Genomic DNA, 25034 nt, shown 5'->3' with positions numbered 1-25034 from the left:
TTTGTTCCTCACATTATTCCAGCTTTAGCAATTTTGAGCTCTTTTTGTTTGTTTTCTGTCCCTCTGTCATGCTCCTGTCCCCCACCCTTTTGGAGTACTTCTTTAATTTCTGGCTTTATGAGTCATTTTTGTCTTGTGTATTCTTCTTTGCTCCAGTTCTAGAATTAGCCATTTCTCTAAAGAGGCCTGGTTCCTTTTATGGGAGAATGACATTAAAAACAAATACTTGGGTGCTGGTTGATTTGTTGATGCTCCTGGGGTGTCCTTATTTCTAGGTCTTCTAGCAGATGGAGCTAGGAAATACATGTGTGCATACTAATTCACTACTTCCTTTTTGTGTGTGTGTGTGTGTGTGTGGTACTAGGGGTAGTAGAATCCAGGGCATCAAGCATGTTAGGCGAATGATCTACCACTGAACTATAACCCTTGGCCCCCTTTGCAAAAAAATTTCATCTTGAGATAGGGCCTTGCTAAGTTGCCCAGACTGGCTTCAAACATGCAGTCCTCTGGCCTCGACTTCCTGAGTGGACAGGATTACAGGAGCCCACCATTTCCTTTTAATTTTCTTCTTTACTAACCCTGTCCTGTATTATTTATTAATGCATTTGTCTTGTCCTCCAATTTGATACATAATTTGCTTTTTCCTGGTTTCCAAATTTGGCTCTATTTCTTGGTTATGCTTTTATTGCCTTTTCTCTTTTATTCAGTAATTATGATGCAAGAACTAATGTGTTCAGTTTGGTTCAGCTCCCGGAATGTTCAATCCAGAAATTGTGTCTGTCACTCAGGTACTATAGAATATGTAGAGAAGGTTTTCTTTCTGGACCTTGTTTCAAGAAGCTCATAACAAAATTATATACCTCTGTATGTAAAAACTACATATTCTATCTGAGTACCCAATTTAACTATGCAGTAAAATGATAAAATAAGTATTTTGTGTCAGAGAGTTGAGTGATAATTTCTAGCATTCTACTTGTACAAAGATAAGACATTGTTTGGAAACTATGCTTTTATTGGGAAAGAAGATGAGCTATTTGAAGGCACACATAAAGATCTTCTCAGAGTTAGAAATGCACTGTGACAATTTCTGATATTTCTTTTCCTTCCTTACTTGCTTTCCCTTTTCCCTCCTCCTCCTCCTCCTCTCCTCCTCCTCCTCCTCCTCCTCCTTCTTCTCTCTCTCTCTCTCTCTCTTTGTCTTTGCCACAGTTATGAACATTATTATGAATTCTCAATTGGAATTACAGCACCAAGCCATGAAAACCACTGTGTGAGGAAGAAAGTGAGGTTTGTTCTTGGAGAAAATGAATAGAAGGTAAACCCTTGAAATGAAGGAGGGAAATCAACCGATTTGTAACAGCCTCAGGTACCCCATTCTTAGGGGAAGCATCAGCAGAGAACATATATACACACACACACACAAACTCTGGCTTGAAAAAATAATTCAGGTTATATTCACATAGGTCTGGAAGATATAAGCTGAATTAGGGCAAGTGATTTCTAGGTAAAGTGTAGTAGATAAATCATATCCATAATTTTACTATATGTTTATTTGTTGCATTACTTCTTAAAAAAATGACAAAATTAGTTATCAGTATTTATTTTATATTGATATGGTTAGATTTCCTCATACATATTTTTTTAAAAATATTTTTATTTGTTCTTTTTAGTTATACATGACAGTAAATGCATTTTGACATATCATGCCTACATGGAGTATAACTCCCCATTTTTATGGTTGTACATGAGGTGGAGTTACACTGTTTGTGTATGCATATATGAACATAGGAAAGTTATGTCTGATTCATTCTACTGTCATTCCAATTCCCATCCCCTCTCTCTTTTTCCCACTCCCCCTGTCCAATCTGGTAAACCTCTACTTCTCCCTCCCCACTGCCTATTGTGAGTCAGCATCCACATATCAGAACACTCAGACTTTGGTTTTTGGGGATTGACTTATTTCACTTAGCATGATAGTCTCTAGTTCCATCCATTTACTGGCAAATGCCATAATGTCATTCTTCTTTATGGAATAATAATATTCTATTGTGTATATGTACCACATTTTCTTTATGCATTCATCTATTGAAAGATATCTAGGTTGGTTCCATAGTTCAGCTATTGTGAATGGAGCTGGTATAATCATTGATGTGGCCACATCATGATAGCATGCTGACTTTAAGTCCTTTGGGTATAGACTGAGGAATGGGATAAGTGGGTCAAATGGTGGTTCTATTCCAAGTTTTCTAAGGAATCTCCATACTGCTTTCCAGAGTGGTTACACCAATTTGTAGTTCCACCCAACAATGTCCTCACACATATTTTCTAGAGAAAACACGAGTAAGGCATAGTCTACTCCCTCATTTATATCTTTTGGTGCAGCTATGGTTCATTTGAGTCACTCATGACCTTGCTCAGTTATCAGTTATTTATTGAGACTAATAAGCCAGGCATTATTTGCAATCTTGAGGGTAGTTGTGAATCAGCTACAGTCTTTATCATCATCACTCATCTCCAAGTGTTTGGACTGTAAAGGAGAACAACCTGTAAGGATAAAGTACTATGATAGAGGCTATGAGATGGGCTATGATGGAGATAAGCCACAAATGAGTTATGATGGGGAAAAGGAGAATGATCAGCTAGCTGTAACTCAGCAGCTTTCCCAGTGACAGGCACACTGCTTGAGAAGGAAATCAAAAGCTGTCCTAGCAGAGCCTGAAAACCCAAAGACAAAAACAAGAGAAAAAGGAGTCTGAATGTCCTCTACCCCTTACATCACTCTCTCATCTTCTCTTCCCCACACCTATCTGACCCTCACTGGCAAACCAGAGCTCGGAGGCTTCAAGTTTTGAAGTGTTAACATAATTGAGCATTTTATAAATTCTCTAGAGGAAGTGTGTCGTTAGAGCCCAAGACCAGGGAATGAAAATGGATCAGGATTCTAGGATTTATGATGGGCTGGGGCTGGGGGATGGAGAAGGGATGAAGTATGCAGGAAAGGGACAAGGAAAATATGATCCTTGTTACCCAGCATGAGGCCTGGGGATGATGAATGACACCAGGCAGAAAATGCTAACATTGAGAGACAGAATATAGCCATCATTCCACACGGTGGCTTGGCTGGTATGTATCTTTGTTTCTTTATCTGTAAGGTGGGCAGGGTAATTGTAGTTATTTTATGTGAGAACTATGTGAGCCAATGTACATAAAATCCTTAGTGCTGAGAGCATAGTCAGAGCCACATAGTTAAGTATTGGCACTGATTATTTTAATGTATGAAGACCTTCTATATGTAAAATGTTCTAAAAAATACTAAACACTACAAAAAGTTCTGGGTATGACTCTCCCCTGCAGTCTTTATGAACAAGCACTTGGAACCCTTCTCCACTGGATTATTACTTAAAAAAATATTTTTTGCAGTCTTAGATAGACAACATGCCTTTATTTTATTTGTTTATTTTTATGTGGTGCTAAGGATCAAACTCAGTGCCTCATATATGCTAGGCAAGTAAGTGCTCTGCCACTGAGTTACAGCCCCAGCCACAACCCCAGCCCCAGATCATTACTTTTTAAGTCCAACATTTTGCTATCCCTTTAAGAAAATGATCTTTTCCATACATTTTTCCTCTTATTTTCAGCATTTCCTATTAGGTATCACATCTGGCTATTCATTAAACTCAAAAGTATGTATAGCTCTCTGGGAATAAACTGACTTGGAGTGTAAACATCATCTGAGTCAATGGTACTTGGAGAATAAAGAACCTGGTTTATTTGCCCAGAAGGAAGTGAATTATGTGCTGTTTTCCAGTAGCAGTATCTTCAGATGCTCTGAGGGTCTTTAATTATGATTGCCAATTGTTAAACAAAACTAACAAAAGTATGCTTCACACATAAAGACAGTCATTTAGACTATAATATGAACAGACCAGCCGTGATGTAGCATTAAAAAATGAGCTATTTTAAGAAAATAATGAAAAAGTTCTGACAATTTAATCCAGAAGGAAAGGCCACTTCTTACTTGCCTGAGTTTAGGTATTAGGGTTGGAAGTCCAGGAGTATCAACAAGCTTTAGGTTATCTGTGTGGGTCTGGGCCATCCATTAATGTCTTTCTGTGGTGTTAAAGGAAAGAAAAAAGCAAACTTACTATGATTCGACTTTTCACTGATACTATGAAGTTAAATGAGATAATCTTTTGGAGGTTTTCTGAGACCTCAGGTGTCCATAGGTTTCAAAATAAAACTTTAGCATCTGAGTTAGTAAGCTAAAAGGATAATCATTACTGTTAAAAAGCTCACATTTGAAACTGCTAAAGGAAGAATCTAGAAAAGAACTTTAAGCTTCAGGTTAAGATTGATATCTTTGAAAAGTTCAAGAATAAAAGTTTTTGGTCATGATTCCAAATTAGTAGATAAAAGATGTTTGGGAACCTGAAATACAAGGAATGCTTTGGATTTTAAAAGGTCTTTTATGTTGTTAAGACATTTTAAGGGTAGAAATACTACTATAAAGTTTTTGTTTGTTTGTTTTCATGGTTCTTGATCTCACCAAAAGGAGTTCAAAGTATTATTTTTGTTGGGTTTAGTTTTGGGGTACAATCTTTAGGAAATTTGATATGGCATCAGGAGCTTTCATTGACTTCTCCCATCCTTAACTCTCCTTGCTTCTTACAGACTTTTAGTGGCCTTAGTTGTCAAATGAATCCAGGCATTTGAAGGCAGTTGGACCCTCTGCGCTTGAATAATTAAGTGAATACTATTAAAGAAAGGCTGCACATCAGTAACTTGGAGGATTCAGGGTGAATGAGCCACTTTTCAGAACCTGCATGACAATTTTGAAAATTAAACCCAGTTAATAGAAAAAAATGCTAAATCAATGGCTATAAAATTTAATGGGTTTATAGCAGCCTTAACACAGTAGGACTGAATTATCATGTTAATTTAATTTCCATTTCTAAATGAACCAGAAGGCACAATAAAGGTCAATTAACCAGCTACCTTCCCTGTCTTCTTTTTCTTTTACTGCCGGTTTTAAATCACATTCAGCCCCAAAGCACTCACCCTGCTTCTGGAAACTCATTAGTTTTTCTTGAAATTAAAACAAAAAAGAAAAAAAAAAGAAACAAAAACTAACAACTAACCATGTGCTGAGTGAGGACAACCACTGAGCGTGTTCCACAACAATGGGGACGTATGTGTTCAATGGGAAGTCTTTACCCTTGTCACACTGAGGATATAAACTCAGTTGCACCAAGCCTAAGGAAACATGCAAGTTGAAGGTCGCCATTATTTTGTGTTCCAAGTGTTCATCTACGGTGAAAAAGCTGTGTGTGCTACTCTTAACATTTATGAGGCAAAGAAAGAAGGGGACTCCATCTGTGTCATGTGGGGCCCCTGTGAGTACAGTGAGAACCTCAAGCTCTGAACAGCCTGCAATTTTAGCATTGAAATATGTCACTTCCTATTAACGGGTTTTTAAAATTACTTTGTGCCGCAGCAGGCTGCGCACAATCAGGAGCCACTTGTCAAAAGAAACTAACTTTATTTTTAGAACCACACACGCCAAACAAAACAGCCTCTCAGGAAAAACCCTCAGAGCCTCAACTGCCACCACCGGCTTTCCACAAGCCTCTCTCTCCCACACAAGCTTCTCTCCACCTCCCACAATCCTCCTGCTCTTGAGGCCGATTGGCTGGGTCATGTGGGCGGAGCCAAAAAAGTCCCCCAATGAGCAGCTCCGTGGTCTGAAAGGGCAGGGAAACAGCCCAATGAGCATCACCGCAGAGGAGCCAATCAGCTAGATGTTGCTGGGGCCGCTGTGAGCCAATCATCAGCCTGCAGCTGGAAGTTTGCTGGGGCCCGTTTGGCTGTGGCTCTCAACATCTTTGAAATTTTTATTTAATAGAGGAAAAAAGAGGTCAGATCCCTGCCCCTCACAGGCAAAAATTCAGTTTTTGTTTTGGGTGTAATTATTTTATAGGCAATCCTATATCTATCGAAATTTTTAAGTCTGCTAATTTCTAGCAATACAAATAACATCAGGGGACTATTTTGGGAAACAAAATATATTTTCACAAAACTTTTAGTTCTTCTTCTTCTTCTTCCTTTTTTTTTTTTTTTTGTACTGGGGATTGAACTCAGGGACACTTTTACCACTGAGCCTTATCCCCAGCCCTTGTTTGTATTTTATTTAGAGACAGGGTCTCCATGAGTTGCTAGAGCCTCACTAAGTTGCTGAGGCTGGCTTTGAACTCTCAATCCTCCCGCCTCAGCCTCCTGAACTGCTGGGATTACAGGCATGGCTCCAAAATTGATTTCTAATTCCAATGTTTGACATAATTTGAAGAGTAATTGGATGATATTGCAATAAAGATAAGAATTTTTATATCAATTACTTGGAAACCTGTCTAAAACCAAATAGTGTTGATAAAGTTTCACAAGGGACCACAAAGCTTTCAGTTGATGCTAATCTTCTTTCTCTTTTTCCTTTCAATGTAATGTAGAAGAATGAAATATTTGCTAAAGTTTTCTTGTTTGGAATTATTTCATAGAATTATAAAACTTTAAAAGAACAATGACTTGAGCAACCTACAAATAATGATAATAATACTTAATACTGCCCTTCTTTCTGATATGCAAAAAGTAGTTTATATGCTATTGATACCTTTGCTTTACTTGATACCGCATGCTCAATGATATAACCACATATTAAATTTTCTATGGCAGGTCAAAATAGCAATGCATAGATTTCACAATTACTATGATTTATAGTTAATTACTAACTTATAACTTCATAAATAAGAAACATCTTTCTTGCTTAGGGGAAATGAAATATGTTTCCTATAATCTTAAAAATAAAAGAGTTAAGTAAGCCATAATTTTATGAACACTAATCACAATAACAACCACTTATAGAGCACACACATGGTCTGTATATTGTTCTATGTACTTTACCTACATTAATTCCATTCCTTTTCCTCCAGGATCTTTTTTTTTTTTTAAAACCTAAGTGGCTTCCACCTGGGGTTCTCTCATATCTTACTCTGGATGCAGGCCTAGTGATAGGGGCTTGCTAGGGTGAGTTTTGGCATGGCACAAACAATATAGCTTGGTGACTGAAGCCCAGGAAGATAGCTTTGTCCAAATAAATTAGAGAAGGCTGTTTCCTAAGATGAAATTTGTACTTTTTTTCAGACTAACCTTGTGTTCTAGCTAAACGAATTAGAAGCTGTATAATCTGTAGATGTTTATGGCATTATTATTACATAATAGTAAAAAGCTGGAAGCTGGGTATGGTGTTACACCTCTGTGATCCCAGTAACTCAGGAGGCTGAGGCAAGAGGATTGCAAATTGAAGGGCAGCCTCAGCATTTTAATGAGAACGTTGGCAACTTAGTGAGAACCTATCTTAAAATTAAAATATCTACAAATTACTAGGGCTGTTGCTCAGTGGTAAAGCAGCCCTGGGTTCAATCCCCAGTACTAAGAAAAAGACAAAACAACAGTAACAAGAACAATGACAAAACAAAACTGAGAACAACCTAGATAGATGCCCATCTATCTACCCATGAAGAGGTCAACACAACTGATAGACATTCAAATGAATACTATTTAGCACTATAAAGGAAGATACTGCTGGTATGTGCTACTTCAGGAATGAGCCTCAAAAACATTATCCTAAGGGAAAGAAGCCAAACGCAAAGGAGATCATATATTGCATAATTTCACTTATATGGAATATCCTGAAAAGGCAAATTTATAGAAAATGAAAGTTGATTAGTGTTTTGGGGGGCTGGGAGTAGGAACAGGGATTAAGTGAATGTGAGTAATCTTATTGGGAGAAAATTGTTCTTAAATTGATCAATGATGATTGTGTTAGCTTTGCATCACTATGACAAAAACCTGAGATAAACAAATTAAAAGGAGAAAAGGTTTATTTTGGCTCATGGTTTCAGTCCATGTTTGGCTGATGCTATTGGTTTTGGGCTTGTGATGAAGCAGAACATCATGGTAGGGAGCACCGGGTAGAGTCAAGCTACTCATCTGATGGAAGCTAGGAAGCAGATAAAAAGAAATGAGTGAGCTAAGGGGCCAGGGACCCAATATCTTTTGCAAGGGCACATCCACAGTGACCTAACTTCCTTCCACAAGGCTCCACCTCCTAAAGTTTACACTACCTCCCAAGAGTCTCATAGACTGGCAACCAAGTCTTTAACACAGACACTCCATGGGGGACACTCCAGATTAAAACTGTAACAGTAATAGTTCCAACAGATTGGTAAAGTTCCTAAGACATAATTTAATTGTACACATGAAATGGGTGAATTCTATGACATATAAAATATATCTCAATAAAACTGTTTAAAACAAAAGAAGAAGCATGTGGCTTTGGCCAGGATATTGAATTCCTTTTGTTTTATCTTCCTTATTTGTAAAATGGGGTGACCAACGTTTAGTTCTTATTTAAATCTCCAACAGAATTTGCTTCTGCTTAACATTTGCTTCTCTCCCTGTTCACTTATTTGGAGAATACTTTCTTCACTCGATTTGATTTCCCTGGCACTGAACTATCCTGATTTTCTTCACAGCTAGAGCAGGCTCAGCTGTTTGACTCTGCAGTGAAGTATCCATCTCACAGCCCCCATTCATCCTCATCCAGCTTCTGTGGTTTCTGGTGCTGGGATTTTTTCAGAAGGCCTGGGATGCAAGAAATACCTCTCCTGATATTCCTGTGCAACTACAAGTTGATTTTAGTTTTTATATTTTGCTATTACTTTGATAGGCTTTTTGAGGAAGGAAGTGCTATCTAGGTCCTGTTCATGACTGGAGGGCTATTCCTCCAGTGGCCTGAGGTTGATCCCCTCTCTGGGAGAGCCATCACTCAATGACTTATTGACAAAAGCTTAGCCTTCTCAGATGGCTTGATTCCAACTCTGAAGGACTGTCCATCCAGCTCCAGGGCTTCCTATGGGGTTGGCAGAGGGCTTCCCTGAGAAGCCATCCAGACTCACTTCTTTTTTTGTCCTTTTTTTCTCTCTTCTCTGACCTTCCACAGGTGTGGATCCCAAGGGTGTGGGGACCGCCACCTCAGTCTGCTTCTTGCATACCCCAAATTGTGAGGAAGTTAAAGAGTGGGTGAGCTAGGTCATTTGCACCACTTGAGATTGTACTCTATTCTACCAAGAGCCCATTCTCCATCCATTTTGGGTATTTATAGTTAAGTCTCTGAAGGACTATTGAAAGAGGATGGGGGCAATGGCACTCTGCAGCAGTGTCCTTGCCCCACCCAAATCCCCTTACACCCTTCCTGCTGCTTGAAAGTATCCTTTCACTAGCTTCTTGGGCTTTGGCTCTTAAGGCCCAGGATGTGTATCTGTTCTTTGGTGGACAACTCTCATGGCACTGGGGCTTTGTCCTGCAGGGTCAGAAAGCCAGGAGTGCCTGGAAGTTTAGATCCCAGTTCCCACCACAAGAACCCATTGTCATTCAGAGACATAAGGCCCATTCTGGTTCCCGACTTCTCTCCTTCCTCTCCCCATAGTTGATACATGTAACTCTTTTCATGAGCTCAGCCTCCTACTTCCTACTGCCAAACCTGAGGCTGGGTGGAAAACTCTTGGCCATTCGTGTCCTGTCAGGTTCTCTTGAGGCAGACCCTAAGATAAATGTTTGTGTTTAAGTGCTTTATTAAGGAATTGTCTCCAGAAGAAATGGAGAGGGAGAGGCAGAACAGGGATGGGGAGGAATCCAGACAAAGATAAAATCTCCAGCAGAGACTGTTGGAAAACAACTTTGATCAGTAGAATAAATCTAGGGTACAAATTGACCTCATAGTTTTCCCACCCTAGACAGGGGAGCTGGACTTTCACACTCTTGTAACTCAATCCGATCGATTGACAATGCGTTCTTATGGTGGGAGCTGGGATCTAAACTTCCTGGCTTTCTGACCCTGCAGGACAAAGCCACCCCAGGGCCGTGAGAGTTGTCCACCAAAAAACACATACACATCCTGGGCCTTAAGAGCTAAAGCCCAAGAATCTAGTGAAAGGATACTTCTAAGCAGCAGGAAGAGTGTAAGGGCATTTGGTTGGGGCAAGGACACTGCTGCAGAGTTCCATTGCCCCCATCCTGATCTTGGCAGCATGATCCAATTTCAATAGTGAGTTCTGACATGAGGCTTTTGAAAACCAGCCTAACCAGCAGTCTAATTCTACCATGGTAGATCTTGTAGACTATTTAAATTTGTACTGGACTGCATTCTAATGAACCTGTTTGGATGAATTGGTTGCAAAATGTCCCATTAGATAATGAAATGAGTTAATCTTTTTTTATAGATTTGCTGTGTATTTGCTATCAAAATGCTGCAGTGTTTGCCGAAAGAAGCAATCCTGATCTGGTCTAATTGATATTGAGCTGTTCCTCAGAGTAGTAATTGCCCAACAAGCTCAGTTGCTCTTGAGGACACTCAGAATGATAATAGGAATATGTCATCAGCATAAAGCAGGATGCTATGACAGAAGGTCATGTATCCAGGTTACCAAAAGATGTATCAAATGGTCTGGGAGGAAACTAAAGAGTAGGTAAGCTAGGACATTTGTACCATTTGGGATTGCAATCTGCTCTGTCAAGAGCCCATTTCCCATCCATTTTGATCCCTTTTTGGTGTTACGGTAAAGGCTCCAAAGGGCCATTAAAAGCCAGGAATCAATATCGAGATCATGCAAGTTGGCCTATAAATGGTTTCTATCTATAAAATCAAAGGCTGACAATAGAGTACTAAATACCACAAGCCTCAAATTATTTTTAAACATTTTCTCTAATAGAAGACATAGAGTGTAGTAATAGTCTACAACAGAAAAGCTAGCTCTAAAGCATTTGCCCTCTTCCTGTATGACATTAAATAGAAAGATCTAGGCAGGCAGCTGTGAAAGAGCAACCTGGTACAGATATTTGAATAGGATATTCTGAGGGCTACTGGGTGGTAAGAAAGGAGAAAAAAACTGCTATTTTTTTAAACTAACAGCAGACCATTCCTTGTCTATTTTGTAGAAATTGTGCTATAGGTAATTAAGTCAATAATTTTCCTACCATTTAGAATAGAATTTGTGCTGGGAGGTTCTTCTTAAATTCATCATTTGAATCAAATCCAATGAGTAGAGACACTGGATTTTTGTTAGAGAAAGTTATAGTGTACTTAAAGCATGGAACAAATGTGGTAGAGTTCTAAAACTAAGAGAAAGCAACAATTATTGAATTCCTTTAATGACTGGAGTATGTGTGTACTGAGATCTGTGTGCTGAGGGTTAGACAGGTGACCTGATGAGGGAAAGGATGAGAGAGAGAGAGGTGGATAGATATTGGTTGTTAGCAAATGTGCAGGTAAAAGCAAGAAAACTAAGCTCAGTCATCAAGCCCAAGGCAAGGAAAAAGTTTGAAAGAAATGGAGACAAAGACAAAAACCAAGAAGCAGTAACCTAAGAACTCTAACATTATTATATCAATATGTCAAAAAAATCTTGATGGATGCTGAGTAGCCATTCACATTCATTCCTAATAATTTCTCAGTTCAACTCTAAATAGAACATGTTTCCTTAACATGATAAAGAGGGTCTGAATAATAAATAAATAGCCAAGCTATGTTTGAGGGGAAATACTTGAGATGTTCATTTCAAATTTGAAAAGTCAGAGAAAGATGTCTGCTATTAACCAGCATGTGTCTGGAAGTCATGATCAACAAAGTCAAGAAAAAGAAAGCACCTGTGACTTGGGATGATGTGGCCGCCATGTTTCTTGAATGGCTATTGACATTTGTTCAGTCGCAAAAAAACGCAGTTAACTGACCATTTCCAGCTTCCCAGGCAGCCCCTATCTAATAACTTATGCTCAATGTGGAACTTCTCTAATGGACTTTCCCCTCCACCCATTTTCAACACAACTAATTGGGTTGGCTAAGTCTTTGTTATTCTGCATCACAGTTGGACCTTTAATGCTCAATTTTCCTTCTTTCTCCCTTCAAATTTTCACAGGTGTTACACTCACATACTTCCTGCATTTTAATTCTTTTTCAATGTCATCTTCTCAGAAGACCCAAGGAACATTTTTTTTTTTTTTTTTGGTAGCATGAATGACCCAAGAAGGCAGGAGGTAAGTAGGGGGTAGGGATTGGATCATTCTCTGCTAATCTGGCAATGAGATGTGGGGCACAGATATTATGACACAAACTGGAAGTCCATTTGCTAAAACTGGTGCAATTGCCTTGTTGTTAGTAGGTTGCATTGAGGCCATACACAGGAATAGTGAAAAGTTGAGGGCAGTTAACAATTGAACATTGACAGAGAGGCTCTTTTCAGAGACTCTTACTGTCTGTACTGTGTGAGCAGATGAGGCTGAAGAGTAAATTTGACAGCTAATATAGTTGTCAAGCTCTTAAGAAGATTGAATCGTCAATGAAAGATTTGGTATGCTGAGACTAGGGTCCTGACTGGGAAAATGTAGGATCCTTGACACATGAGATCGAAGCATTTTGATTGATACCCTCAAAAGTTTTGGTTTCTAAGATTCTGTTGAACAGTCAAAAGTGCAGAGGTCACCCACTTATTCTTATTAAGAGTCAGCACTCTCCCTAGGTGGAAGCACACCTGTAGAGGCATCCTTCTTGCAAGGCAGTAGGTGTCCCTCTGAGGATCTGCTCTCACCTCTTCTCTTGCCCACCAGGTTGATAATTAGAATTAAATTGAAGCAAAACCCAGATAGGGTTTTGGAAGAAAGGGAACTACAAGAGTTAGCATCTGGTAGGAGCTGTTCAAATTGCTTGACCAGGAATCTGGAACATGATACTAGATGAGAGTGAATTTATTAACTTGGGGATATTATTTCACAGATACAGGATTTAATAACCTGGCAAAGACCCCAAAAGCTTGCCAAAAACAATGGCCCACAGTTGAAGTGCCTGAATTCCTGTGGCAGATGATGCAAGAGGGGATTAAGAGGTTCATGGAAGCACACATTGTGGAATAGATGAGTTATGAGTCTGAAAGCCATGCAGGAAATATGTTCCATAGGACCAGCCAGAGAACATACCAAGCCCAGGAAAGAGAGATGCTAACATCACTAAGAAGTTCCATTGTAGCTGAGAGACTGAATTGATAAAAGGACAGTGGTCACAGTCTCTGCTACAAACAGCCTAGGAAGCCAAACCACAAACTTCACAGCATCCTCCCCCCACCCCCGCAAAGAGATCAGGACTTAGCTGCAATGGCTATCTTCTTCATTTTTGCTTCTGATTAGATTGCTCCTAAAACAATCTTGTAAGATGCCCACTTCCACTTAGCCTGCTTCCAGCTTCTTCATGCCAATAGCCTCTTATCAGAACATACTGAAAACCTTCCCTTACTTTTCACTATCAAGCTCTTTTTTTTCTTTTCTCCCCTGCCTGCCTTTGAGTCTATGCCAAACACAAGTGATGGTGACTGACTCCCTTGTTTAGCAAGCTCTGAATAAACAGCCTCTGTTTATTATCATTTGGGTGGTCTTCATCTACTTCCACATGGTTCTCCTCCACAGGCAGAAGCTGATGGTGGAAGAGGCTGTCACAGTCCTCATTGATACTAATGAGGATTATGGAGCGCCAAAGCTATAGAGGCCAGGTGGTGGCACTTAACTGCCAGAAGCCAGGAGGTTGTGATTTTTGGGAAAACTGCCAGGGTTGAGTGGCAGCCAAGGAGGCGAAATCTACAGAGAGCTATGGAGAGATAGTTAATAGAATATAAATAACATTGCTAGCGGTAAAATAGAGAAGTCAAAGTATTGCTCAATGTACTGCATCTTCTTAATCACAGAAAACAGTCATGGAAGAGTAGGAAACTGAGGGCATCACCCCCAAATAAAGCCACAATCCCATTTGTAGTTCTTGGACCTGGGCCAGTTTGGGGGCCCAGAACTCAGTGCCTAAAGAAGTTTCTGGGTTCCAGTGGGGGTTCCATGGTAACCTCATGGCATCCTCATGACAAGGATATAAGGTACAAATTCCTCCAGCTCTTCCAAAACAGGACTCATAGTTATTTACTTGAGTGATTATGCAATAGACTCGTTGAACTTGCTGGCTTGCACTGTGGCCTCGTGGGTTGTCTTTTTCGGGGTTCCTAAGTATATAATTGGAATTGATGAACTTGGAACTTTAACTTATGAACTAAGAACTATGATAATGAAGGGGGGGCAAGAAGAAGCCTTTGAAATTGCCTGCCCACATTCCTGGCCAAGATAGGACATGAAGAGCAATATCACACCATGGGACCCTACTTATGGGTCTCAAGGATGTAGGAGTGTGGTTCCTTATCACATTTCCACTTAATTAACCATTCTGATCCCTGAAGAAACAGATGGATTCTAGAAAATGAGAGTGGACTACCACAGACTTAATCAAGTCACAGCTTTGACTCAGGACTCTGGTTGAGTGGAACTAGTTTGTTAGCATAGATGGATAATGCCTGTTACACCATAACCATTGATTTGATGATGGGGCTTTTTTTTTTTCTTGCCCTATTAGGGAAGAGGATGGAAAACACTGTATACTCATAGTTTTGACCTTGGACTAATTTTCGGTGTCCCTTACTGTGCTGTGGCTGAAAAAATCTAGACTGTTGGGACAGCTCACAGGATATCAATTGTTTCATGACGCTGATGACAGCAAACTGGTCAAGAAATGCGGGACAGGTTAGCATTCTGATGGTCTTGGTGTTTAGTTCAAAGGGTGGTAGATACATTCCACTAAAAATTAAGGATCTTTGGTAAAATATTTGGGGTTCCAGTGGTCCTGGGGGCATGTTGGGACATTCTCCCCCAAAGTATAAGACAGTTTGTTTCATTTTTCATTCATTGTCATAAAAGAGGAAACATGTACTTAGGCCGTTTCAAGTATTGTAAGAACACATTTCACATCTAGGAATATTGCTCTAAATCATATATCCTGTGACCCCCAACGGCCATGAGTTTTGAGAAAGTTCTGAAATAGGAAAAAGTTTGGCAACAACAGACGGGTGCCTGTAGCTCTTTCATGTGGGTATTTCATAACATCAGAGTTCAGTGTGCTCAGCACAGTGCTATATGCAAGACCATGGCCAAAAGGGCATGAGCATCCCAGATCACCAGTCCCTAATCACTCTGTTCCATGAGTTCAAACCTATGGCCATATGGGGAGAGGATCAGGTGTGAAGGGGTGTACATCCAACCAGATGAAGGAGAAAAAATTCTAAGGCTGATTTGTGAACGGGTTGGCTTGGTACAGGATTGCAGGCTGAAAATGGGTAGTAGCAGCAATATAGCCCTATGCAGGGAGGCTTTGAAAAGTAATGTGAGGAAAAAAAATCTTCCTATAGTAAAGTTTTGAGCATGTGTCTGGCTGTCTGCATTATGAGGGAGAAGAAGTGGCCCAAGGTGATAATATATCCAAGCTTCATGCAATGATGAATGGCATGATTCATCTGATCAAGAGCCGGACCAAGAGCCTGAGAGGAAGGAAAAGATTTGTAGACTAGAGATAAGATTTTTTTGGGGAGGAATATATGTGGATGGACATGAGAAAACTTTAATGAAATATGATTTTTATATCATATGTGTTAATTAATGTTTGCCAGAAAACATGTACCATTGAAATGGCACTAAAACAATCAACTAGACAAATAATTCAGATAAGTTGTCATTAGCCAGGCTTTGTCATTGACCACTTTAAAATGGTACTTGAAAGAGGCTACTGAGGCAGAGATAAAGACTACAGGAGAGCGGAAGAGCATGGATTCTCAATTTTGAAGGTCGATACTGCTATTGCCATTTCTGAAAGTCCGATCTGCCCACATCAGAAACTAGGCTGAGCCCTGGTTTTCCTCAGAGGAGCTGAGGCCTATCAGCTACTTGGTGGCAAGTTGACTTCATTGGATCCATTTTGTCCTTGAAGCACTAAAAATAAATCCTAAAATGAATCTCACAGTAATAAATACTTATTCCAGATATGTCTTTGCCTTTTATGCTTACAGAGCCTTGGTCAGTGCTGATAGCTTCTTCCCTGATTCATAGTGTTTGAACAATGAAGGAAATGGAGGAATGGGTCCATTACCTTGGGTTCTACTGGTCATGTTGCATGTCAGCCTATCAGAGTGACCCACTGAGGACACGTCTAAAAGGGCCATCTTGGGTGCAATACTCTGTATGCCTGTGGGTCTTGACTGTATCTGTGAGAGAAGATTCTAGGTTGCTATTTCACTCATTCTTAAGGGAAAGAACCCCGTTATCTCTCCTCTGGAATATGGTTTTCCTTTTAAAATGTAATAAAATGTATATCAAAATTAATAAGATTTCTTCACATTCAATGATAAACGAATAACAAAGCCAACTTGAGGTACCAGTGTGCAGTGCCCTCAGGCTCTGTCAGAGCGATCCTCCGTGACACCTGATTCCTCAGATGCTTTTCTCCCATTATTGCTCCAGTATGACCAGGTTACAACACATACAGTTCAAATTAGCTTGTGAACAACATTAAAAATGATGACATGGTTTGGGGTTTTAGGATCACTCCAAAGTACTCAAAACCATAAAATTCTATTTGCCAAAGTTAAGGTTCTATTGAATTGAGTTGCAGTTATGAATTATTTTGATTAAATGCTGGCCTTGTCCTCAGAGCCTTGGCAATCTTTCAGCTCAGCTGTTCCATGCATTTCATTTGGAAGCATCATTTCCCATCCTTTCCTTCGGGTCTCTTGTAATCTTGTCTTTTAGAGGATAAAATAAATACAAATAATAACAAGTCAGGACAATGTATTTCATACATATCAATTTAATGGTGCATCCTATGTGTTTAAGGCGTTCTTGGTCTGTCTTATTAGGGATCATAAATGTTTATTTTGTGATAAGAAGTCGCATCTACAATATTCATTTGGATCTGAAAATTGTTAGAAATGCATTCTTACTTCCAAAATGATTGCCTTGTTTTGAACCCAGCTGTGAGTGAGTTATTATTAATCCCAAACCCAGAAAGAAACACTTATCTTTAGGTATGAGGTTATTTGGTTGGAGATAGCTAGAATCAATATCAGATGGTTTTTAAAGAGAATATTTATATTCTTAAAGGTATCTAGGAGAGTGCAATATTGCAAAGAGATGTAAAGTTTACCTAAGGAAAATGATAAGTTAACTACTGAAATTAGTGTCAATCCAAAAAAAAGGGGAAGAGAATTACCTTGCCTCTTTTCAGAAAAGTATGTTTATTTCTATATGTTCTAGAATAATCCTGGTACATTTCATCTGTTATTATTCAAGGCTATAAATTTTCATTTTTAAAAGCTTAAAAATTTCCAATAGTGCTATTACTCTGCAAAAGAGGACAATGGGTGAAGCAAACAAGAAGAGTCAGAATTAGTCTCGAAATAACTCAACAATATTGAGTTATTTCCAGACTAATTCTGACTCTTCTTCTGTAGGTGGTTCTGAAACATTTCTAAATGAATATGAGTCCCAGGTTGGAATGGGACTCATATTCACTTAGAAATGTTTCAGAACCACCTACAGAATACAGAGAAGCTGTATTTAAACTTTAACATAAAATTTCATCAAGGAACCACAGGGAGAAGTCAAAAAAACGTCATTTTCTGAAGAGACAAGGAGAAGGGAGAAGGAGACGGTCTTAGACAATGCCAGTGGGGGTAGAGGAGGTAACACGTTTACCAAGATGATGGAGGAATCAGCTGCTGTCTGTTTCAAGACAGAGGAGGTCATTTTTTATGTCTAGAATTCCTGTCATTAAAGGGGGATGTCTGGCTCTAGAAAGTATAATCCATTTTGTACAAGCTGACTAGCTGGGTATCTGATGTGTGCTTAGGTACCCTGCTTGGTGCTGTGGGGGTTGCAGAGGTAAATAAAGGGTGAATCAGCTTTTTCTTTGCATTCTTACTTTGCGCTAAGCTCCTCACAGGGATTCTGCAAAATGAGTTTTACCATTTTTACACATAGGGAAATGGGAAGTTCAATGAAATGAAGCAACATGCTCCAAGTCACAACGCTACTAGACAATAATGATAAGATCTTTCATAGGGTTGTTGTTAAGTCCTTGGTGCAAAGTAGAAGCCCCAAAAAAAGTGCTCCCAGAAAGACTGCCAGTCTCCATTTTCAGTGGAGTTATTTTTATCTTAATACTGTTTTCAATCTGCATTTCAATTACCAGTTACCACTGGATTATAACACATTCAATTAAGTTATATTATAGATTTTTTGTTATGCATTAGATTATGTTTCTGTGACAATGTGTAAGCTCCTTTGAGATCTGAGCACATGACATATCATCAAGGTAAACTTTCACTGCCCCACAACTGGCTCATTGGACACTGCCTAGTGAAGATCTAGGTTTCACTCTTGCTGAAGTACTCCTCATTCACACACTCATCAGTGAGAACCACTGACGGCAGTAAGGCACAAGGTAAAATACCCACAGTGAAAGATGAAGCATATGCAAATAATAAGAATTTTACTTTAGGTCTGTATGCTTTAAAACAGTGGCTTTCAACCTTTACCTCTGAAATCGACAGACCTATTTTTCCCTGGATTCAGCATATGTGTGCATTCTTACATCCGGTCAAAGGTTTCATGAAACAATACTGGTCTTACGATGGGTGATGGGCTCTAATCTGTATCCAATCTCCCATTTCATTCTACACCCATCCCATTTAAAAATGTTATCATAATCTACTGGTGCCCACTGGTTTAACGTGTCATTCTTCTTATTTTGTAAAATACATTGACACTATTGGCCACTAAATGAACTTTTAAAATGTCTTATAATATCTAGCATGGTACTAAAATAATACTTGGATAATTTGATATGGTAGATTGCAAAATTCTTCCAATTCTTCATTCTCTTCCCATATCCGTGTTCTTTGCTGTAACTTTGTGGTCATACTTTTATGCTGGCCTGAATAGGCCATTCAATTTGTTTGGGCTGATGGGAAGTTAGTAAAAATGATGCAGTCAGAAAGAAAAAATGCACATATGTTTGGACTTGATTGCTCTTCCTCCTCTGTCTTGGTTATGAGAACAAATCCAACTGGTTTCTGGAGCCACATGGATCAGAGCTGAATTTGCTGTAGATGTCCCAGCTGAGGCAACCAGCCAAAACTCAAGGTGTTGAGCCCAGCTAAGATATCAGAGGCATCTTGCTGTCTAGCCAACCACCCCAGATATGTGAAAAAGAAACATTTATTGTTCAATTCCTCTAAGTATTTTTGGTTTGTTACATACTCTTACAGTGACAATTGGTAACATACACATGGCAGCACCGTTCATGTTTGAGTACATGATGAATTCTTAAAGTCTAGTAGGATGGATAAAGAATGCCTCTATCTTGCCTCAATTCCACTTTAGCACCAAAGTATATCCAGCTAGTTGACTGGGGTATTTTCATTTGAAGAAATAAATGGCGGTTCTCAGATCAGCTTGTTGATCGCATCATGTGATCTACTGAATTAGGACCTACGCTAAACTTTGAGAACTGCTGGAAACAGTGGTTTTCTTTACTTTTTGGACTTGAAAGCAGCAGGATTATTAATTGGTAAAGACCAGTGGGTGAAATGCACATAATTTTCTTCTTCAATTTATTTAGGTATGTTTACGTTCTGTGTAACTAATATTAACATATTAATCATGCTTCTTTGCTTAACTGTTTAGTATTTACATACTAAATGGTTAAAAGTAAACCTTATTTCTGGACCTTTATTTTTTTTAGTTTATCCTTTATCTGAATACTCTGTATGTTCTGGCTTCGGGTGCTTGTCATATCCTCAGAATCATATTGGAAACGGAGGCTTCTGAGACTTCTTTGACTTTTAGCAAAATTTAATTTCTAATGTGCAAAACATTTTACCTTTGTTGCAGTTTGTTTCATATTTCACATCTTTCTCTTCCTCACATTTTTTCATTGTCAAATTTCATTAGTCATTGCTTGGCTTGATTTCTTGGTTTTGGACAAATTTGGGGTCAATTTGAAAATCTACTATGCTCTCTTTGATCACTTAGTCATAGGGTCAGTCCTTTGTAAGCCTGGTCTCCTCAGGAGACTTCCCATTGTTTGCATCCTCTAAGACTCCACATATTAGCCTCTGAAGCTGGAGTCATTCATATTGTTAACTTTTAAGATTTTTGGGGGTTAATGTTAGAGTACACCATGTCAGGGTATACAAGTACTTACTGGACAGTTAAATTCACTAGGGGTCAAAAGCAGAATTATTGGGAGATCAAAGTTTTTCTTATTAAGTCTGCAATATTCAGATTTGAGGAATATAGAAGGCACAACGTAAAAGATCTTCCTAAAAGTAACTCTATATCATTGACTGATCATTAATCAGTTAAGAACTGGTTCTTTTAAGACTGCCTACACTTTCCCCCTTTTCTTTCTGGTTTTCTAGCTTTTTGTTTTAGGACTTCTAATACCCTTGCCTTGAACCTTTTTAAAAATAGTTCCCTCTCAATACTCATGTGCTCCATTCCTTCCATGTAAAAGTTAGGCAACTTGAGATATTCAAATGATAGACATTGCTTACTACTCTGGAAGAAAATTGAAAAAGACGGGAAGATCTGGTTATATTATTTCTCCTGGATATCATCCAGAAAGCATGACTGCCCAAAAGATGATCATTACAAAGAACACAAACTGCCACTTTTCTCTGGTATGAGAGACATCACTAAGGCCACCCCAGAATGCCTTCTTTAATAAAGCAGCTGGACATGTCTCCTTTCCTCCCATCAAAGGGTCCTTGGCCTATTTGCTTTACTTACTTCCACCAGCTTGGGCTTCGTCTTTCTTAGTCAGCCTTGAACCCCTAAAGAAGCCAGGTGTCCTAGAGGGAGGAATCCTAGCACCCCAGCAGATATTCCTGGCCATATTTTCTTTTTAGGTACACCCTACATTGCTGTCTTTGCCAGTCAGGTCCCAGTGGCAGAACCAGAATTACTGATTTACATCTTTCATTTTTTTTTTGACTTTTGGATATTAATGAGTTCTCCGGATTGTGAGATCTCAGTAATCCCTTTAGCCCAGTGGTTTTCAATCCCACATGTACTTTGGAATCACTTGGGAAGCTTTGAAAAATCCAGATGTCTAGGCCACACACACAGATTGATTATATCAGAGTTCCTGGGGGGTAGGTCTCCAGTCTCAATGCTCTTTTTGAGTTCTTGGTGTTTTCAGTGGGTGGCAGGGTGGAAAGCCAATGTGCCAGTCCATTTCTCACCTCATGTTCTAAATTATTTACTTGTGAAATTGAGATGTTCTAAGCCTTTGTACTTCTGTGATTTGGGGTAGGAAGGAATAGATTACACAAAGAAGACTGTCTTCTCAAGATGTTCTTTCTCTACTTTTCCCATTCATGATAAAATGTCTCATTTCTCCCCCCTCATTGCTATTAGTCAAAGAATACATTTTTTTTCTGTTTAAATGTGAAGTATGGAACTCATATTCAAACCACTGCTAAGCCAGCAGAAAGTCTTAAAACCCTCATGAATCTTTAAACTCTTCCAAACTTCGTGTACAATTAAATTGAAACATGAAATTTTCTCCACTCAAAGCAAATACATTATCCCATGGTGTCTCTACATTCTGAAATTCTCAGGTAAGTTTGTGACTTTCCTGGACTGAATGGAATCATTGCATCTTTCCAGACAGACCAGCTCCACATATTCAGTGTCACGATGCTTATTCCTCTGTGACCTCTTAAGCTCTAAGGATGTTTTCAGGATGAACAGACTATTACTTTGGCAGGGAGTTATGGGTATGTATTTGGGTTGGGGGCGTGGAGATGGTAGCACGTGCTCCTATATATCTCTTTAACATGGAAAGAACTTGGTTTATTTTGCTTCTATTTTCCTCCCTTAGGATGAAGGAAGAATACCCATGAGGAAAAATGATATTATTTCACTCTGAGGGCTAACAGCGATGCAAACTTGGAAATGAGAGCAAGTGTGTGTAGATACAAAGATCATGAATTTTAAAGTCTGAAGGACCTCTGCTTTATGCATTTAAAAGGAAAATATTCTTTAATCATTAAGACATTGTTTATGGCTTATTTGGGGAAAATTTATCTTAAAACCAGATATAGATTTTGGAAGGAAACCAGAATCCTGGACAGTTAAATTCACTAGGGGTCAAAAGCAGAATTATTGGGAGATCAAAGTTTTTCTTATTAAGCCTGCAATATTCATATTTGAGGAATATAGAAGGCACAACATAAAAGATCTTCCTAAAAGTAACTCTATATCATTGACTTTAGATGAAAAAGCTAGGAACTGGCTTCATTTGAAGGAATAATTATTCACCTCTCCAGAGTTTGCATACATGATTTCAAGGACCAAATTTACAGCTTATATCATGTGCTATTAAATCCCTTTCTGCTTACATTTCTGCTTGTTTATTCATTTGGCATGCCCTTTTGGAATGCCCAGAATATGCCAGATTCTATTAGGTCCTTGAATCACATTGATGGACAACATGGTTCCTGTCCTCATGAAACTTACAGTTTAGCAAGAAAGATAGTCAAATGAACGTAAGTGATCCATAAGATGATTTAATTTCAGTTGTTGTAAATGCAATGAGAGGAAAATTATAGTATGCAATGGAAATCATTAACATGGGAGGTGACTTGCCTGGGGCCCTAAGATGTTTTTCCTGAGGAGACAATATTTTGGCTGGCATTAGGAAGTTTAATAGGCATTAGCTCACATGTTATTTTGCAAGGGTACATTTTAATCAAAACCTTGAAAGCTCATATGTGTAAAGGAACCAGTTCTGGGTGATAAGGTGCCTAAGATGCATGTATAAAATTTAATTTAGAAAATCAGTAACTGTATATTATAGAAGACAAAGGTAAGCAAAAGCAGCAAACATGACTCAAAAAATTATATCCATTCACTCTAAAAATATCTGCTCTGGGGATATAGCAGTAAACAAAACAAACTCCTGCCCTCATGAAGCTTGCACTATAGCGAAGCAGATGATTATAAACAAAATAAATAGGTGGCATATATAGCATGTTATTTATAACTGCTCTGAAGAAAAACCAAAGCAGGTGGGGAGTTAGTGAGTGTTGGTGTTTGCCAACTCATCACAACCTGATTTATAGCATAATGCTCTTGGAAGAAAAATGTCTTCTCATCCTCCTGCAGACCAGCTACTTGGATTGTGGTTAGCTTGGGCTCCTTTCATGTTTTAATGTTGACTGAAATTCTTTAGAGCTGTCACCTTTACATTGTTGTGAAGACACTAATATCATTTTTCTCATGACTTCCGATTTGCAGACATCAGAGAAGGAAAAATGCTGGCAGAGAAGTCCTTGGATGCAGCAGAGCAACAGCCTCATCTACTGCCTGCATGCCTTTGTGTGTCTCCAGAGTTGAGGAAGGGTGGTGTGATATGGAGGAGAGAGCTGGCCTATGGCCTCATGGATCTTCAGTCAAACCCTAGCTCTGTGATTCATAAGCTGTATGATCCCTGGGAAATTAGAGAACCTCTCTGATCCTGTTTCCTCTTTGTAAAATAAATGATCTGGACCAAATCTCTAAAACTCTTTCAAACCTAAAGACTTCCTAAGCTGCAAGACTCAGGAATGCCAACTGGGGCATATGAAAGCATCTTCCTCACCCCACCCATACAATACATTACCTGTATTGGTCAGTGGCCTTTCTTCCAGGAAGATAAAGAATATATTGCACATGAATTATGTCATTTTAATAAAAATAATAATTTTTAATAATATCAGCTACATACCAGTTGCATTTCTCAGTCTCTTATCTATAATACTCATACAACCTTAAAAGATGAATGTTATTATTATAATTTACATTTTACGAATGGCAAAGAAAGTAAATTGTCTGAGGTCACACAGGTAGCAAGGGGAATAATTAGGAATCAAATCCAGGCAGACCATGTTCTTGGTCTCCAAGCATACTTTTGAATATGTGTTCCATTTAAAATAATTTTGAGTACTCAACCCAATCAGTCTGTTTATTGATTTTAAATTATATTGATTTAAAATTAATATTAATTAATATTAATTTGATCATAGTGTGTACATTATAAAACATACATAAAACAGAAACTAAACATAATGATCTAATGTTAACATTTAAAAAGCACATTTTACTATTTTATTAAGAGTAAAATGTTTTGTTTCCATAAATGATATTGAATACGCTTTCTTATTTTTTGTTTTGAATTATGGCTGACAGTGTATAATTCACCTATTCAAAGATTTGTTTCTAACTGAAAAAGATGCCTCACAAAGATGTTTGAATTCTTATGGCAGATGTATGTCATTAGCTGCCTTCAGGTGTGATATGCATTTGTAAATCATTAACCCTTAATACCAGGCTTTTTAAAATTGTTATTTCCTTTTCTTTCTTTTCATTTTTCTTTTTGGGTACTGGGTATGGAACCCAGGGATACTCTACCCCGAGCTACATGCCCAGACTTCTTAATTTATTTATTCTTTTTAGTTATACATGACAAATGGTCAAAAATATATGAAAAAAAATGTCCAACATCTCTAGTAATTAGAGAAATGCAAGTTAAAACTACACCAAGATTCCATCTCACTCCACCCAGACTTTTTATTTATTTTTGGGACAGGGTCTTGCTAGGTTGCCAGGGTCTTGCTAGGTTGACCTTGTGATCCTCCTGCCTTAGCCTTCTGAGTCCACAGGATTAAAGATGGATGACTCTGTGCTTGGTTTTCAATTTGTAGTTTTAAAAATTCTCTTAATTCCTTATTTGATCAAATGTTCCTGCAAAACTCCTAGAAGGGGGTGTATTTTTATATCTGTAAGAGGTTAGAGTAAAACCAACTATTCTAAGGATCTTGAAGCTGGGTAGAATACTCTGTTAGAGCTTTTTTTTTTCTTTTTGACACCGATAAGGTAGATTTTATAGAGCTCATCTCTCCTTGGCCTGTGTTCCCCAGAAAGCAGGATCTGACATTTTTGAGGAGTGTACAGTCCTAGGGAACAGGAGG

The 25034-nt window shown here is 38.6% G+C and overlaps 1 long non-coding RNA gene across 1 annotated transcript in view; it reads left to right on the top strand.

The window, feature by feature from the left end:
* LOC125610511 overlaps positions 1-23774 on the top strand; it is a 33144-nt gene extending 9370 nt beyond the window's left edge. Inside the window, exons 2-3 of the long non-coding RNA XR_007340502.1 lie at positions 12024-12141; positions 23323-23774. This is a non-coding gene — a long non-coding RNA (uncharacterized LOC125610511). The remainder of the gene's footprint in view (positions 1-12023; positions 12142-23322) is intronic.
* The last annotated feature ends 1260 nt before the right edge of the window (positions 23775-25034 follow it).

The sequence above is a fragment of the Marmota marmota genome, unplaced genomic scaffold (assembly GCF_001458135.2).
Source record: "Marmota marmota marmota unplaced genomic scaffold, marMar, whole genome shotgun sequence".
Classification (NCBI taxonomy): domain Eukaryota; kingdom Metazoa; phylum Chordata; class Mammalia; order Rodentia; family Sciuridae; genus Marmota; species Marmota marmota.
The sequence above is the reverse complement of the archived record's forward strand: the minus strand, read 5'-3'. Positions and strand labels throughout refer to the sequence as shown.